Source organism: Gobius niger (genome assembly GCF_951799975.1).
Source record: "Gobius niger genome assembly, chromosome: 4".
Taxonomy (NCBI): domain Eukaryota; kingdom Metazoa; phylum Chordata; class Actinopteri; order Gobiiformes; family Gobiidae; genus Gobius; species Gobius niger.
In genome coordinates, this window is record NC_136855.1 from 36,390,938 (window position 1) to 36,407,706 (window position 16,769).

Here is a 16,769-nt window from a genome sequence, read left to right on the forward strand (position 1 = left end):
TGCATTGGTTTTATATAATGCTTTTCTGGACACTCAAAGACGCTTTACATTGCACTATTCGTTCACTCCATACTCGGTGGTGGTAAGCTCCTATTGTGGCCACAGCTGCCCCGGGGTAGACTGACGGAAGCGAGTCAACCACACTTACATTCGCTAGACTTCCTGGTGTTCCCAAACGGTCTCCCATCCAAGTCCTGGCCCAGGCCCTTCCCTGCTTGGCTTCCGAGGTCTGACGGGATTGGGCAGAGCAAAGGCGGTGTGGCCACAAATAAATGAGCCACTGTTATTTTTTACTGGAATTCAGTTTCATTTACTCGTGTTCTCAAATGGTGCAATGACGAAAAATTTCACTCGATGAGATTCAAATTACCGTAATTCCTCACTAATTTCTTTTTAGTCACGCATAAACACACGAGAAAATCTACACGGAGCTGAAGTAAAGACGAAAAGAGACCATGTAAGTAACATCTCAAAACTATTGTTAAATAAAAATACATAAATGAATAAAGCACAGGCATTGGGGAGCTTTTGGACCTGGGCTTTTCTGTCTATGATAATAATAAAATAAATGGCATCAGCACAATTCTAATATAACTGCTCTTACATGTGTAGCCTACTTTACTTAAGGAAATGTACATGAGTAAATTAACTAATTACAAACCAATGGATTCAGGAGGAACAATGCGGTTTTCGTCCTGGTCGTGGCACACTGGACCAACTCTATACCCTTCATCGGGTACTCGAGGGTTCGTGGGAGTTCGCCCAACCAGTCCACATGTGTTTTGTGGATCTGGAGAAAGCGTTCGACCGCGTCCCTCGTGGTGCCCTGTGGGGGGTGCTCCGGGAGTATGGGGTCCGGGGCCCTCTGCTAAGGGCTGTCCGTTCCCTGTATGACCGCAGCAGGAGCTTGGTTCGCATTGCCGGCAGTAAGTCAGACCTGTTCCCGGTGCGTGTTGGTCTCCGCCAGGGCTGCCCTTTGTCACCGGTTCTGTTCATTACTTTTATGGACAGAATTTCTAGGCGCAGCCAGGGGCCGGAGGGTGTCCGGTTTGGGAGCCTCAGAGTCTCATCTCTGCTGTTTGCGGACGATGTTGTTCTGATGGCTTCAACGAACCAGGACCTTCAGCACGCACTGGGGCGGTTTGCAGCCGAGTGTGTAGCGGCCGGGATGAGGATCAGCACCTCCAAATCCGAGGCCATGGTTCTCCACCGGAAAAAGGTGGTTTCCCCTCTTCAGGTCGGTGGGGAGTCCTTGCCTCAAGTGGAGGAGTTCAAGTATCTCGGGGTCTTGTTCACGAGTGAGGGACGGATGGAGCGTGAGATCGATAGACGGATCGGTGCGGCGTCAGCAGTGATGCGGTCGCTGTATCGGTCTGTCGTGGTGAAGAGGGAGCTGAGTCGGAGGGCAAAGCTCTCGATTTACCGATCGATCTACGTTCCCACCCTCACCTATGGTCATGAGATTTGGGTCATGACCGAAAGGACAAGATCGCGAATACAAGCGGCCGAAATGAGTTTCCTTCGCAGGGTGGCTGGGCGCACCCTCCGAGATCGGGTGAGGAGCTCAGTTACCCGGGAGGAGCTCGGAGTAGAGTCGCTGCTCCTTCACGTCGAAAGGAGCCAGCTGAGGTGGCTCGGGCATCTGTTTCGGATGCCTCCTGGTCGCCTCCCGCGGGAGGTGTTCCAGGCATGTCCTAGTGGGACAAGGCCTCGTGGAAGGCCCAGGACACGGTGGTGGGACTATGTCTCCGAGCTGGCCTGGTGTCGCCTCGGGGTCCCCCCAGAACAGCTGGAGGAGGTGTGTGTGGATCGGGAAGTTTGGGCATCTCTGCTGAGACTGCTGCCCCCGCGACCCGGCCCCGGATAAAGCGGAAGAAAATGGATGGATGGACAAACCAATGTTCTGTGAAAAAAGTAAGAATGTTGAAGAAAATGCCTTGTACTCGTATCGGTATTCGGTATCGGCAAGTACTTAAATCAAAGTGCTCGTACTTGTATCGGTTTTAGAAAAGGTGGTATCGGTGCATCCCTACCATAATTCCTCTCTAATTTCTTTTAAGTCAAGCATAGACCAAATCATTCAATAAAATACCAAATAAAAACTAAAATAAAGACTGTCAAAACTCACCCAAACAGGTTTGGTTCGTGACATGGTCCTTTAGACAGACCTGTGTGTTTGTTTCATACCTTGACAGTTTTCCGTCTGCGACTTCAATCCTCAGAAGTGTCGCGTGATGTTGCTGTGACATGTCTGGTCAGCTGATTTAAACAGTTTTTGGCACCCTCTCCCTGCTTGTAGTAGCAGGCTGACCGCGTCATCTGCAGCTGTTAGTTCACCCCGAGGACAAAATAGGCCAGCAACACAAATGCAACGTAATATATAAGATACCTTGTTTGACAGTTTCTCCTACATATGCTGTAGAACAAGAGCAGCTATAGTCGGCCACATGAGCAGAGGTAGAACCACCTCATGGATCGGGAGAGTGCCCTACATGAATGCTGTGTACGGTACCACCGTTGGATCAGAAAAGCCATTGAGATCCGGAAGTGCGCTTCCCGGACTGTGAACTTTCTCACACCTGGGACACAGTTCTGAAGAAATCACACTGCAGATGGCGTCACCTGCCTGCTATTGCAACCAGGAAGACTGTGCCAAAAGCGGCTTGAATCAGCTGACCACTCACGTCACAGCAACACCAAGTGACACTTCTGAGTAGGGCTGGACGATATGACGTGAAAATTACCCATTTACTTTCTCATATTGATCAATTTTCTATTGGATTTTATTGTTTCATAATAAAAAATAATCATATGTAGCTGACTCATGAACTTAGACATGCCTCTTACACAAAACCCAGCTCAAGGAAAAACAAATGCTTTCCTCCAGTTCATGCAAACTCCAAAACTAGGTGCTTATGGCTATAAACCTGAGGATTATAAAGTACCATGACGTGATTCAGCCCTACTTCTGAGGAAAAGCCACAGAAGCAGCCAAAACTGTTAAGGCATGACATAATCACACAGGTCTGACAATAAAAACACACCGAAAAACGTTTTATGAAGTAAAATTTTTGCTAAAGGGTCATGACCATAATAATTAGAAATAGATGATTACCTATTCAGCCCCATTTAAGGTCCCGAGTGATCTGTGAAACTTACATGGCCGCCCAATCTCTACGCAGCCTGTTCCTTAAAAGGGCAAAAAGGCGGGAAGCCCTGCACTTGCGGGGCGGGCATAGCCTCCACAGAGCTCCAGAGCCTGATTGACAGGCTCTGAAGCCAGACAATGCACTGAGGAGGCTTCCACTTTTTCGGGCTGAAAAACAAAAAACAGCGTTTTTAAAATTATTTCACCCATCCCAGCATTAAAGGCACAGGCTACTGTTTTTACATACTGAGATATGTTCTTACCTGAGCTTAGACGAGTTCATATGTACCTGTCTGGTCTTTGCGTGTGCCCTCAGTCACGCAAAACGACTAAAGATGTTGTTAGAATTTGGCCTCTCCCACTGTATTCCTATAGCTCCAAATTGGGGTGAAGTTGGAAGCTACCACGCTCTTCCACGGGCACCACGACCAGACAGGTACGTATCAACTCATCTAAGCTCAGGTAAGAACATATCTCAGTCTGGAAAAACGGTGGCCTGTTCCTTTAAGGGTCATAACAATTTTCCGAAAAAAGAAAACTCTTTTAAGCCATTCTAGGGAGGTCTGAAATCCCATTAGAATCCTGATTACCAAGTGTCTTTTGGAGTCGCCCCTGGCCACCAGGGGGTGGTATTACAGCAACGTAAGCTCCCCACCATGAGGACCATCGAGAAGCTCGTTGGTCATGACCCATTGAAAGTGGTCTCAACCCACTAATTGAGAACCACCATAATGATATGAAGATAAGTTGATTCTCACATGGGTTATTAATCTTGTATAGTCTGGTGCACTTTCGCCCGGTTCGTGTAATTCAAACACAAAAAATACCAAGAGGACTTCAATGAAAGTCTAGTATTATGCAGATTTTCGAGGTGTTCTGACAGCAATCAAAATAGTGTGTTTAAAGTCACGCACAGACCGCTTTGCACCAACGCTTTTTGCTTTCCCTTTGTGCTCTGTAGTGAGGAAACACATCCCAAAATGTCTCAACGTGTTCAACTCAACTCTAGCTTCACAAATTACCCCAAAGTGACAGCGGGTCTTGCCGATTCATGCGGAGGAGGCACGTTCACCCCGGTGCGTTACCAGCGTCGACACCCAAACTAGGTCAGTTGGTGAATTTAAATTGCCTGAACTGAATTAATGTGCGAGCGAACACAAGTCCATCCGTTCAGCTCTGAAATGAATGCAAATAACGCGCACCTTTCAGATTCAGTCACGCTTCATAGGGTCATAATTGGTGCATAGTTAGGCTTTTCACCTTTTCCTGACATTTTTAAAACATAACGCAACTTAAAAGGCTGCCCATAATGAGGCATTACGGACATTAATGTATCTTGAATGGTAAAGTGTTGAGGAAAATGGTGGTCTGAATGACTAATATGCACACGGCTAACAGGCCATCATCCCATTACAGCAGATCTGCGCTAAGAAAACACTCAAGGTCATAATCGGTCACGGCGCAGGGTCCAAGCAATCCTAGATTATGCAGAATTAACGTGTTTTTGCTCTTGTTAGAATTCTATGTCCTTGTCAAATAACGTTTTAGTAATCCTGCATAGAGAAGATGCTTGACCCTCACCAGTACACATCTGCACGTTGAAATCCCTGCAATTATTTCTGTGTGTGTTCTCGAAAGCCTCGTTCCCTTTTTTCTAGCAGGGAAATAAAGCGTGTATTATGTTGTGCTGCTTCAGTGCATTGTAAAAGAAGACACCGCTGTGCCCCGTGCATCTAATTGTAAAGCATTTCATCGATCGTGAACGAGCAGGTTAATCGGTGCCGTTAGCATTATTAGAACAGTAAAGCTCCACTTTGCTCTTTTAAAGTTGTGAAATGTGCTATAACAAACAATTTGGATGTTGGGAATGCATTAAGCCTGGTTCACACAGGAAGATTTTAAAACTGGCGGCATATTTTCCAAACCTGAGAGACCACACAGATTATAGAAAATCATGGGTCAACAGTTTTGGTCGCGCACGGCAAAATCAACGGGACATTGACGTGATTTCAGAGTAAACAAACATGGCGGACGTAGAGGCAGTGGTGAGAGTTTGTAGTGTGTTTTTAGCTGAAATAAAGAATAGTCCCCAACGTCCACCGGACTTTCTGTTGCACCAACACAGCTGTTTTGATCTTGGATTCCCCTCCGTGCTTCCTGGTGCTTACAATGTCCCCAATTTGAGATCGTAGCGGCCATCTGAACACTCCACACACGGCAGGAATATCTGATAAGATTATCTTACGGGCCATTCCGATAATCAGTGCGTCCTTAAAGGAACAGGCCACCGTTTTTCCATACTGAGATATGCTCTTACCTGATCTTAGATGACTTGATACGCACCTGTCTGGTCTTTGTGCCCGTGGAAGAGATTGGTAGCATCCAACTTCACACCCATTTGGAGCTAAAGGAATACACTGGGAGAGGCTAAATGCTAACAACATCTTTGTTCTTTTTGCGTGACTGAGGGCACACAGTTCTTCCATACTGCGATATGTTCTTACCTGAGCTTAAACGAGTTGATACGTACCTGTCTGGTCTTTGTGCCCGTGGAAGAGCGTGGTCGCGTGGACCCCCCGTTTGGAGCCATAGGAATATGCTGGGAGGCGAGTTTATTTTTCCTAGGACAGTTGGTAGAACAACCAGTCACAAGTCAGGAGAGTGAAACGTAACACATATATCAACCAATCAGCTTAACCCTGACCCTGCCCTAGCCACTAACCTTAAGGATAGTTAGTCTCTGATTGGATGATGAATGTCCACCGTTTACCAACTATCCTAGGAACAATATTTTTGCTGCTGGGAGAGGCCAAATGCTAACAACATTGTTGGTCTTTTTGCGTAACTCAGGGCACACAGTTCTTCCATGCTGAGATATGTTCTTACCTGAGCTTAGACGAGTTGATGCGTATCTGTCTGGTCTTTGCGCCCATGAAACAGCTTGGCAGCGTCCAACTTCACCCCTCTTATACTGGGACAGGCCAAATGCTAACAACATCTTACAAAGACCCGACAGGTACGCATCAACTCATCTAAGCTCAGGTAAGAACATATCTCCGTATGGAAAAACGGCGGCCTGTTCCTTTTGATTGTTGCCGTGTGAATCAGGCTTAAGGAAAGTTATAGTTTGAACCAAAGTGAACCATTACAAAAAGTCTAGGCGCCTTGTTCTGATCCAACAGTCTCCACAGTGCAGGTTGGCATGTCTTGGTGTTCGGTACCATTGATTTTATCTCATAGTCGAAATACTTTTCTCTCTCTTGTGCCCTCTTACAAATTGTTATGGAAAAAAAAAGCTTTCGGCAACTCGTCAAGCATAATGACGGGGGCTTAAAAGTTGCAGAAGGTCTCATCTTAAGTTGTATATGAATATTACATACTGTACGACCTGCTGAACATGTGCACATTTCATGACAGCCAAACCTGAAAGTATTTTGAAGACACACACACAAACACACACAAAAACAAAATAAACCAAGGAAAAGATTCCCAAAGTCGATGCATTAGATAAGCCCTGTAAGACAACAATATTCATTTTGCACGGCTCGCTGCTCCTCCGCATACTTATTCCGTGCTTAGTCAAAACACATTTGTGAAAACGGTTTAGAGAGTGTGAAGAGCAGCTAATAGGACGTCAAGTTCTGTGCATGAGAAAGTGTCCCGGTGCTGCAGAGAGGGGATGAATCCTCAAAATCCCCTCTCCACCCGCTCACAGAACGAATTCTCATTTGTCTGCTGCTCATTGGTGTGAACGGTTCTCATGCGCTGCTCTGTGGCTGTTTTAATTCAGGGCTACGAACCAAAGTATCAAAGCTTACACTGCTATTATTAACCATAAAAACGGTATGGTCGCAAACTGCCTGACCGTGTCTCCACTTCGGAAAGCCTTCTCCAGCATGTTCCAAAGACTCTCAATGGGGCTGAGATCTGGACTCTGGGACGAATCCATATGTTTGAGTATTTTCTAACACCTGTGCACTGTGTCAAGACCTAATTTCCATAATACAGGTGTTTAATATTGTACCGATTCTTCATAGATTTATATCGGTAGGAGTAACTTCTGAAGATATCCTGGTCAATGCTATTGTTGCAGGTATCACCACTTTTTCAGTTTATTCTTATGTAAATGGCGAAGGATTGGGAAACTGAACTGAAAGAAAGAAAGAAAGAAAGAAAGAAAGAAAGAAAGAAAGAAAGAAAGAAAGAAAGAAAGAAAGAAAGAAAGAAAGAAAGAAAGAAAGAAAGAAAGAAAGAAAGAAAGAAACAGGAGTCAAAACATGATGTTGCATCCAGGCTCTCTGCTTGCCGACTCATTTACTTGTTGTCTTAAACAATGTAATACACAATATTCATTTTTCATTTTCACATCCAGATCTGACCATAGGCACGGAAATAGTTGAACAGAAATTCTTTTATACATTAGCTTCTACTAATACTTTAAAGGAATAGGCCACCGTTTTTACATACTGAGATATGCTCTTAACTCACTTTAGCCGAGTTAATATATCCCTGTCTGGTCTTTGTCCGTGCGCTCTGCCAGGCAAACGGAGCACATACGCAGCCTCTCCCACATGTCATATAGCTCCAAAAAAGCTCACGATAGAAGCTACCAAGCTCTTCCACGTGTTCCCTATTTAAATAAAGTTACGTGAAGTGTTTTCATGCAAAGTATATTTACACAGAAATGTAACATGTCGATTTTGTAAGCAGATAAAAAGGGGGACTATATTGTGAGGCGTAATGATACGAGGAGCAAAGCGTCCGCGCAGTAACTCCTAAAGGTTATTGACGGAAGTGAGCGGGGGGAGTTTTTAGGAGTTACTGCGCGGACGTTTTACTCCTCGTATCATTACGCCTCACAATATAGTAACTTATTTTAACTTTATTTAAATAGGGAACACGTGGAAGCTTCTATCGTGAGCTTTTTTGGAGCTATATGACATGTGGGAGAGGCTGCGTATGTGCTCCGTTTGCCTGACAGAGCGCACGGACAAAGACCAGACGGGGATATATTAACTCGACTAAAGTGAGGTAAGAACATATCTCAGTATGTAAAAACGGTGGCCTATTCCTTTAACTAATACTTCTACTAATCTACTAATACAAGTATATGTCAACTTGACATTGCCGGAACTTCGAGACCTTACTTTTTCCTTTATATTTCTTAAACAACATAGCACAGGGGACAATAATGAGGAAAAACAAAATGACGGTGAGCCATTCTAGCTATGACAGTAGGCTAACGGCTAGCGCGCGAGTGTTAGCGTAACAGTAAAAGCATCTTTACTAAAATAAAAACAAGTCTTAACTTTGACTTACACAAAACACAGCATGAGCTATTTTAAACAGGCTTCATCTGAGCCAAAAGTTGTGTTTATGCGACAGTACAAACCTGGAATAAAGAAATAAAGAGACCGGAGTCAGAACATGTCCAGGCTCTCTGCTCGCCGACTGGCGAGAAGCAGGAGTGAACGCTCTAAACCTGTCTCCCAACCAGCGCTGCCCTCTAGTGGTAGGCATTGATACTACCTTGCTTATCAAATACCAAAACCTTACTCTAATTTATGAAATTACTATAACAAAAAAAAACTATGTGACCACACATAGTGGGCTTCACATTATGTTCCTGTGTTGTGTAGCTTGCTTCTGTTTTGGTCTATTGTTACATTTCAGTTTCCCCTGTGTGTGTGTGTGTGTGTGTGTGTGTGTGTGTGTGTGTGTGTGCGTGCGTGCGTGCGTGCGTGCGTGCGTGCGTGCGTGCGTGCGTGTGTGCGTGCGCGTGCGTGTGTGTGCATACACATACTGTTCATATTGATGTTTGCCTCTGATATTATGGTATGCATAGATAGAGCCTAGAGCGTCAAGTGAACAAGGTGTCACACAACCCAGATGACGACTGAGTTGAAACACGTTGGCGTTGCATAAAATATATCATAGGCAATCTATTTTCTTTTGAAGTTATTTGTTTTTCTCACATTATTGCGACAACCTTTCCACGTAAGTTGCACCAGAGCCGGTGCTGGTCCTTCTGGGGCCCTACAGTGGCTATTCGACGAAGAACAAACCCATTTACTGTCAACGGCTCCACTGTGCAGTAGTGCAGGGCAGAAGGGGAACATTATGACCTCAATTCAGGCTCCGCCCCTCTGTGTGAGAACCACTGACCACTAAGCCACTGTGAGACTGGTATTTAGGACGACACAAGTCTATTTCCCAACTTTTTAAAATGGTAAATGGCAAATGGTCCCATTCTCTCACCTCTGGTCCCTGATCCACAGTTTGGGAACCACTGATTTAAAACTAACTGAAACCTGCACCTGACGGTTATTTCGGTCTGACCACTGAGAACTAGCCAGTGAGTCGCCCAATTCGTTTTAGACTGTGCACTTTCTGAGAACCAGAGTTACTGTAAGTAACTGCGCGCATGAGAACCGTGTGGATTCAACTCATCTTGGAGACAAATAGGCTCGTAACAACGCGTTGATTAATTAGCGTAACTACACTGTAGTTTGACTGAAATGCGGGGCCCTTGTGGCTTTGGGGGCCCTACGACACTTGCATAGTTTGCCTATAGGAAAAACCGGCTCTGAGTTGCACCCACTGATACATTTCCCAGTCTTCTACTGCTATGTCTTTTCAGAGAGATTTTTCGATATCTAATTCCCAGCCCGATTTATTGAGTTTTGAAGCCACAATAAACTAGGAGATATTTGAATTTTTCCCAATTTTTTTCCACTAATAACTAACTTTTGTGTGTTATTGTCATTTCTATCATGACCTGAGAAGACAAATATTCTGTAAACTGTCTGAAGCAGCAGATGTACATTTGTTTGAACTGTCAGATGAGGAAAGGCTTAAGTATTTGTTCAAGAATAAGCCATTTTATTTGGCTAAGTTTTTGTTAAGCGCTTGGCTTCAGCATAAGAGGACACTCTCTGATGTCTGCCAACATTTTTGTGTCTTACAAGCCAGTGCGGGCTGGGTACCTTGCTATCACAAATCCCCTTTGAGCAAATCTTTGTAACTAATATATCAACAATCAAAACCCTTGATATTAACCAGACACTCTTATCTCCATTTTGTTGCAGAAAATATAGGCATTTTTATTTCTCAAGCATACACACAAAAAAAATGGATATCACTAAATGCATTCAGATTTATCATTGACCGGTATTTACAGGTATTTTCTAGATCAGTGGTTCTCAACTGGTGGGTCGCGGAACCGTTTTAAGTGGGTCCCTTTCCCTCAACATTTTGTGAGGAAAAGACAATATTTTAAGTATTCACCTTTATTTCTTTTTATTTATTTATTTACAAAGCATGACAATTTATATCATACAGTTTGTTGATATAAGGTCCGCTTTGTAAAAGGGAATCCCCAGAAGTGCAATGCTTATGGACAGGGACCCACAATTAAAATATACAACCAGAGAGTTACAAGGAAAAAAAGCTGAAATGTACCCACCCACAACCACCCACCAACAGGATCACAATACAGAAGGAGCCTGTTAAAGTTACCCTACACGTCTCCACACATCATAATGTTCAAAATCAGATTTACATAGTTTATACATCATGAGATATTCCATGCATTCAGGGTCATATGGGGTTTTTACACATAACAAAGCAATACATTTTGCTTAAAACGCCTTTTAAATATGAAAAAAGAATGTGACTCCTTTATAGAGCTATCAGTCTCATTCCAGATCTCAGGGCCTCTACAGGCCAAAAAAACAGTCACTACACGAAAACAAAGCCGTTTTCAGGCCGTGCAGAAAAACGGTGCAGTGTTGACATGTTGGTGCAAATGAAAATTGGACATTCTACACAAATCAATCGACTAAACATCAGATTTTAGCTCAGAACTTAAACCTCTTAATGTTTTGTTCAACAAAACATCCAGCTTAATTGGCTACAACCTGAGAAACGACCGGCTGTGTATTTATTTTAATTTACCACCATACTTGAAATGTTTTCTTGTCCCTTATACTTCATCCTACCCTCTTAGATACCCTTAATATCCTATATCACTGTCCCTACTGTGCATAAAGAGCTGGCCTGGAGGTCCTTCTCCTTTGATTGGAATCATCTGCCTGTATCACTGAGGTCTTAATCAACCGTTGGTCCCTTCAAAATGTCTCTTTTTGTTTATCTAAAAACTGAATGCCGCTGCTTGTAGTGCACTCTTGGTTGGAATAACATAATTATCCTTATTTTTTTGCTGCTTTATTTGTTTTTTCAGTTGTAAAAATATTGTAAAATCAGAGATTTGTCGTGTGAGCTGGAGTGGTATGAGCAACATTGTCTTTAATGTCTGTCTGTAACTGTTTGTGTGTAACTTGTCCAGTGTTGTACTGTACTGTGTTCAATGTTTAAATGTTTTGGTCCCCCTTGAAAACGAGATGCTGCATCTGAAGGGGTTTTCCATTAATAAAATTCAAATCCCTCGTTCTCCGCTTCGTGCTCGACCGGAAGTGTCAGGACAACGGAAGTGCCGAGACAAAGCAAGAAGAGGCAAACGTGGGCGGGGCGGGATAAGGTGAATAGGCTAAGTCGTATTTGGGTCACAAACAGTTCAGAAGCACTGTTCAAGACGACGGGTTTCCAAAGGGGGAAAGTAATTTTTAAAAATACTGAATAAAGCATAGGACTTAAAAAAGAAAGTTGTGTGAAAGATTCAAAGTCGCCTCTTGCAAATGGAGCTATAAGTACATTTCTGCGGGGGGAATGAGATGGATAAGTAGCTTCCGTGTTTAAAGGCATGGCTGATGTCTTTGCCAGTGCCGAGGATTAGCCCACCCGTTGAGTGGATTGGGGGTTGTAACGAATGCGACGTGCACCTTTACCGGAAGCGAAGGCTGCTGCGAGGCTTAGAGCTGCTAATGTGGAGACTGAGACTGTGCCAGCAGCTCCACTCGAGGCTGTGTACGGCAGATTACAGCCCGGATCTAGAGCACGGCGCTGGGACCGCAGAGGACAGGAAGAGGCCCCTACAGGCGGCCATGACAGAAGAGGCTCAGGCTGACGCGCTATTTTCCCCGCGATGGGTAAAGACTCGGAGACGTAGTAATTAGGTCTATGTGTTTAAGGGCGATGCTTCTCAAGCTGGAGTACGGGGACCTAGGGGTGTGTGAGCGCTTTGTAGGGGATTGCGTAATTAATTAGTGCGAGACACTGCAGGCGGAAAGATTTCATACATTTTTCTTTCTTCTGTTGAGGTTTTGTGACATCTCAACATAAGCTTTCGCTGCAGATCTTCTTATCTAATGTCCCAAACCTTTTTTTTTGTCTTCAAATCCCCCCCGGCTGTCAACGTTTAAAAAGACAAAGGTGAAGTCATGTGAGCTTTACCACATGACTTCACCTCTGCCTTTTATAACTGTGACATCTGGTGTTTGTTCACTGTGAAGCCCTGAAGAAGACGTGTGCCATAACGCGTCTAATTAAGGACTTTTAGTCTGGTAGTTCGAGTGTGCCTTCTGTTTATTTATAGACAAGAGGTACAGGTTGTAATATTCAATAATAGTTGCCACAAAATCCGACCTCTTTGAAAGTTGTAGATGCTTTGTCAACTGAATTAAGACAATTTGTTGAAGTGTGACTTACTCTGCTCTACATGGGGAGATGTCTTTTTGGGCTGCAGCACCACAGAGCTTTATGGTTCCAGGCTATTGATAACTGGTTAGTTTCCGACCTCCAACTGGGAAAAATGCCTTGGAACACCATTCGAACTGTTTTTTACTAGTGATGCACGATAATGCCAATTTGACCCAATGACCGTTAATTTCACATGTCTCGATACCGATAACCGATAATGACACCGATAATTATGTTTATATATTTGCACTTTATTTTGACAAGAACTCAATGTAACAGTTCACAGTTCTGCCCAAAATGTATTAACTCTGCCAACAAATACACAAGTGTATAAATATAAATCAAATGAGTTTTAGTTTAGGTTTGGGTCTCCACCTTTTTCTAAAAGCTCTGGGTTTTTACAGTTCCATCATCTGAGCAGGTCTGTCTCTGTTCATCTGTGTCATATCTTATAAAAAAAATAATAATAAGAATAATAATATTACTACTACTTCCTTATTAGAATTTTTCTTTTTGTTGACATCATACTAATGATAATTTACAATACTGGAATATAGACAGTATTATAGTATTTCACCGAGTCTAGAGGCGTCTCTGACATGAGAGAGACGTGATGCCAAATCTGTGCCTGTGACAGATTCAAGTTTGAAGAATAATACGATACCACAGCACAAAAACAAGACTCTCTCCTGCATTGGGTTAATTTAGTCTCGTGAGTCTTGTGTGAAGATAATACATGTGTTTGGGCTGAGTAACTTACGTGAGCGCGGGTGCTCGTCTTTTTCTCATTTTGTTACAGTGAAAATGTTGAAGTGACTTCGATGTAGAAAGTCGAAAAACTCTTCCTTCACGGAGAGCGCCTGCACAGCGTGGTTTCGCTGGAATACTCTTCATATTTTCCAGCTAAAACAGTGCAGGAGTCGGCCCAGGGAGAGCGTCTATCTGCTGCTGTAAATGTGCAGCCCTGAATCTGCTGCAGCTCTGGGCTGCAGGAGGAGCGGGGCGCCCTAGTTTTTACAGCATGTAAACTCGGAGATGATCAGGGTGCTCTGAGTTCAGATACAAGATGAAGACAACAACAGACCTAGCACAAAAGAGTACGATATCTTGATTGCAAACAAATGGTGCGTCAGTGCTTGCGTGGCCAGGTCACGTGGCTTAACATTGTGCAAGGCTTCATGTTCTTCCGTCAGGATTTCAGCTGCATCATTTTCAAGCTCTCACAGGACAAACTACAGACTGTATTCCACTGTGAGTGAAACATTAGCCGTGTCTCGAGGGAAAGAGAACACACCGCTGGCTCTGGTATTGAAGAGCGCTGCAGAAACATGCTCAAAATACCAGCACGTACCCCCACTCCATGGAAACCTTGGTCTGTAGGAAGAAAAAGCTTGGGGACGGACCACTGCTGTATAACTAGCCATGGGTGTCTGTGGAGCCCCAGTTCATCCCACTGACTGAGCCAGGTATGAAGCTGAAGATATCACACAGCGAACCTCGACCTGAGTCACAGCCTTCATTATAACATTATTTAGCATGCTTTGCATTCATGTTTTATCTGGTTTTATTGTTGATTTTATTCACATACTTTCAGCTGGAACGCTCTGAGGTCGTAACCGGTAGTACAGATTTTAGCAAATGATACTTTTTAGCAGTAGGTGCGGCATTTTGGCTAATGAGTCTGAGAAATAAGTATGTTCAGTCACTCACCGTTGAGTTTCAGAAATACTGATTGTCGTATTAAAGACTTTTTTGTAGTTTCTCACACATCTAAGACCCTGGAAATAGAGCTGTGATGTCATCACTTAACAAACATATAGATACAGATGGCATCTGGAATCACCCATATATGGTCATGTTTGAAAACAGTTAAGGGGGAAAATTTAGAAAATCTAAACTTTCTCTCAGTATTTAAATACTACTTTATAGGGGCTAGATGCAAGTTGGCCATTTTATCCTCACTACTGCCACCTCAGGTCATACATGTAACTGCACCTTCTATATTAAGCTTGCGCATAACGCAAGTTCGGACCCAAATTAACAGTTTTTTGAGTGACAGTGCAGGATTTTAGAGGCAGTTGTGTTGAACAGGTCTGGGCTCATTTGACACATTAAGACATGGCTGGATCATGTAGGGGGAGGAAAATACATAATTTTAACATTTTTAAACTCCCTATAGTCCCTTTAACAAACGATGAATTATGAATATAGTTTTCTACTAAATAATGATACAAAGACATGGAGAGGAGCAAAGTGGTTCAACAGCCCATAAATACGTAAAAAAACAGAGGATGCTAATGCTAACGCTAGCTGACTGCCGTTTTTTCTCTTCTACTGAAAAATCTGCTGTGAATAAACATCCATATGGACCCGATTTACACTTGACTTTATTTGTATGTGATAAATAAGTTTTTTTTTTTTTTTTAAATGGCTACAAAGAGGGAAAAACTGTGTTTCCCTTGGCGAGGCCACGCCCCTTGTATGACGCGATGCCGTCTGTATCGATATGAACTCCGTAACATTGCTAGCATTCTGTCACACCCTTTGCTCATTACCATTCTTAGATTTCTAATATTTGATCAGCACAAATTGTATTTTTGACTGCTCTATTCAGACAGTTCCAGTGCTCCGGGGCAGGCTTTCTCCGCGACATTGGTGCATTCTAATCTGCATGCAAATATAAGTGATTTTTCTTACATTGCTCAACACCGCCTACTTCGTGTAATACTTTCACCCCGTAACTCCTAATTGCCTATTGCTGCCTGAGCCCTATACTCCACTTGTTGTAGGTAGGGCACACGTGGGCAGCAATCTACAGGGGGAAGTATATTTAGATATTTAAAACAGTCTCCACTCCCGTACCTGCAGTGTCTCAGTTCATTACTGTGTGCATATCCAGATTGTTTGGCATTTCTCCAAAGGGGTAAATGGAGCGGGGTGGAAGTAATAAAGTCAATATTACAGACGGGGAGTTGGAGTGGCCTCGGCAGCGCCCTGGTCTCAGTCATAGCTCTATATTTACAGGACGCCGCATCAGCAAAGACAACACACAGAGGAGATAAATCTCAGCTCAGCTCAGCCAAACGTGTCAACAGTTACTTCAGTTTCAGATACCGGTATGAATTATTGAATAACGATGCTGGAAATAACTTTGCATTCCCTCGTCGCAGCCACACACCTTTGTCTCCCAACCGGCAACCTTTACACGTTCACATAGAAGCACTATCTCTCCTCTACAGCATTGCCGAAGCCCCCCTCCGCCCACATCCTCATTGCAGCGGTACAACAAAGAGCTGTTCCAATAAGGGAAAATGAATGACGACACTGATATTCGTAAGCTAACTCTTACAAAGTGAATTTTTGGAGATTTCAAGAGGGAACAAAAGCCAGATGGGGATGAGTACAAACTGTTCTGTCTTTGAAGGACCGTCCCCTTCTTTCTGAGTGAACTTAAAAGCGTCCTCTGCGACTGAATGAACTACTGAGCATATTCAGAGATCTTTTATGCCGTGTGCTTTTATAATGAGAACTTTATTTGAGACGAGCTGTCGACGTATTGCGAGCCTACCGTGACTGTGAGCCGTTTGTGACACTCTCTTTGCAGCGAGAGTATAGTGAAAGAGGAACCGAACATCAAGGTTATGGGAGCTTGTATTGATCGCTGATTGCAGCTTGTGAAAGGACATCTCTGCTGTTGGAAGCTTGTGTAAAAACACACAATCGCACCTCCCATAGAGAAATGTGTAGCCCTTACTCCACTTATATTCTCGTAAGCTCTCAATAATGGCGCTTTACAAGACTGTGTTTAAAAGTTTCTGAAAGTGCGACACCGTTTGTCATTCATGCTCGGCGATGGTAAGTTGCCGGTGTAGCCACAGCTGGCCTGGTGTAGAGAAACAGAGGGCTGCCAATCACTCACGCACACACTACATTGACACTCTACTTTCTGGGCCATGTCGCTTATTAGATTGATATGCAAGCCCTGTATATAAATCTGGCACTCGCCTTGCCTGCAGGCTGCTGT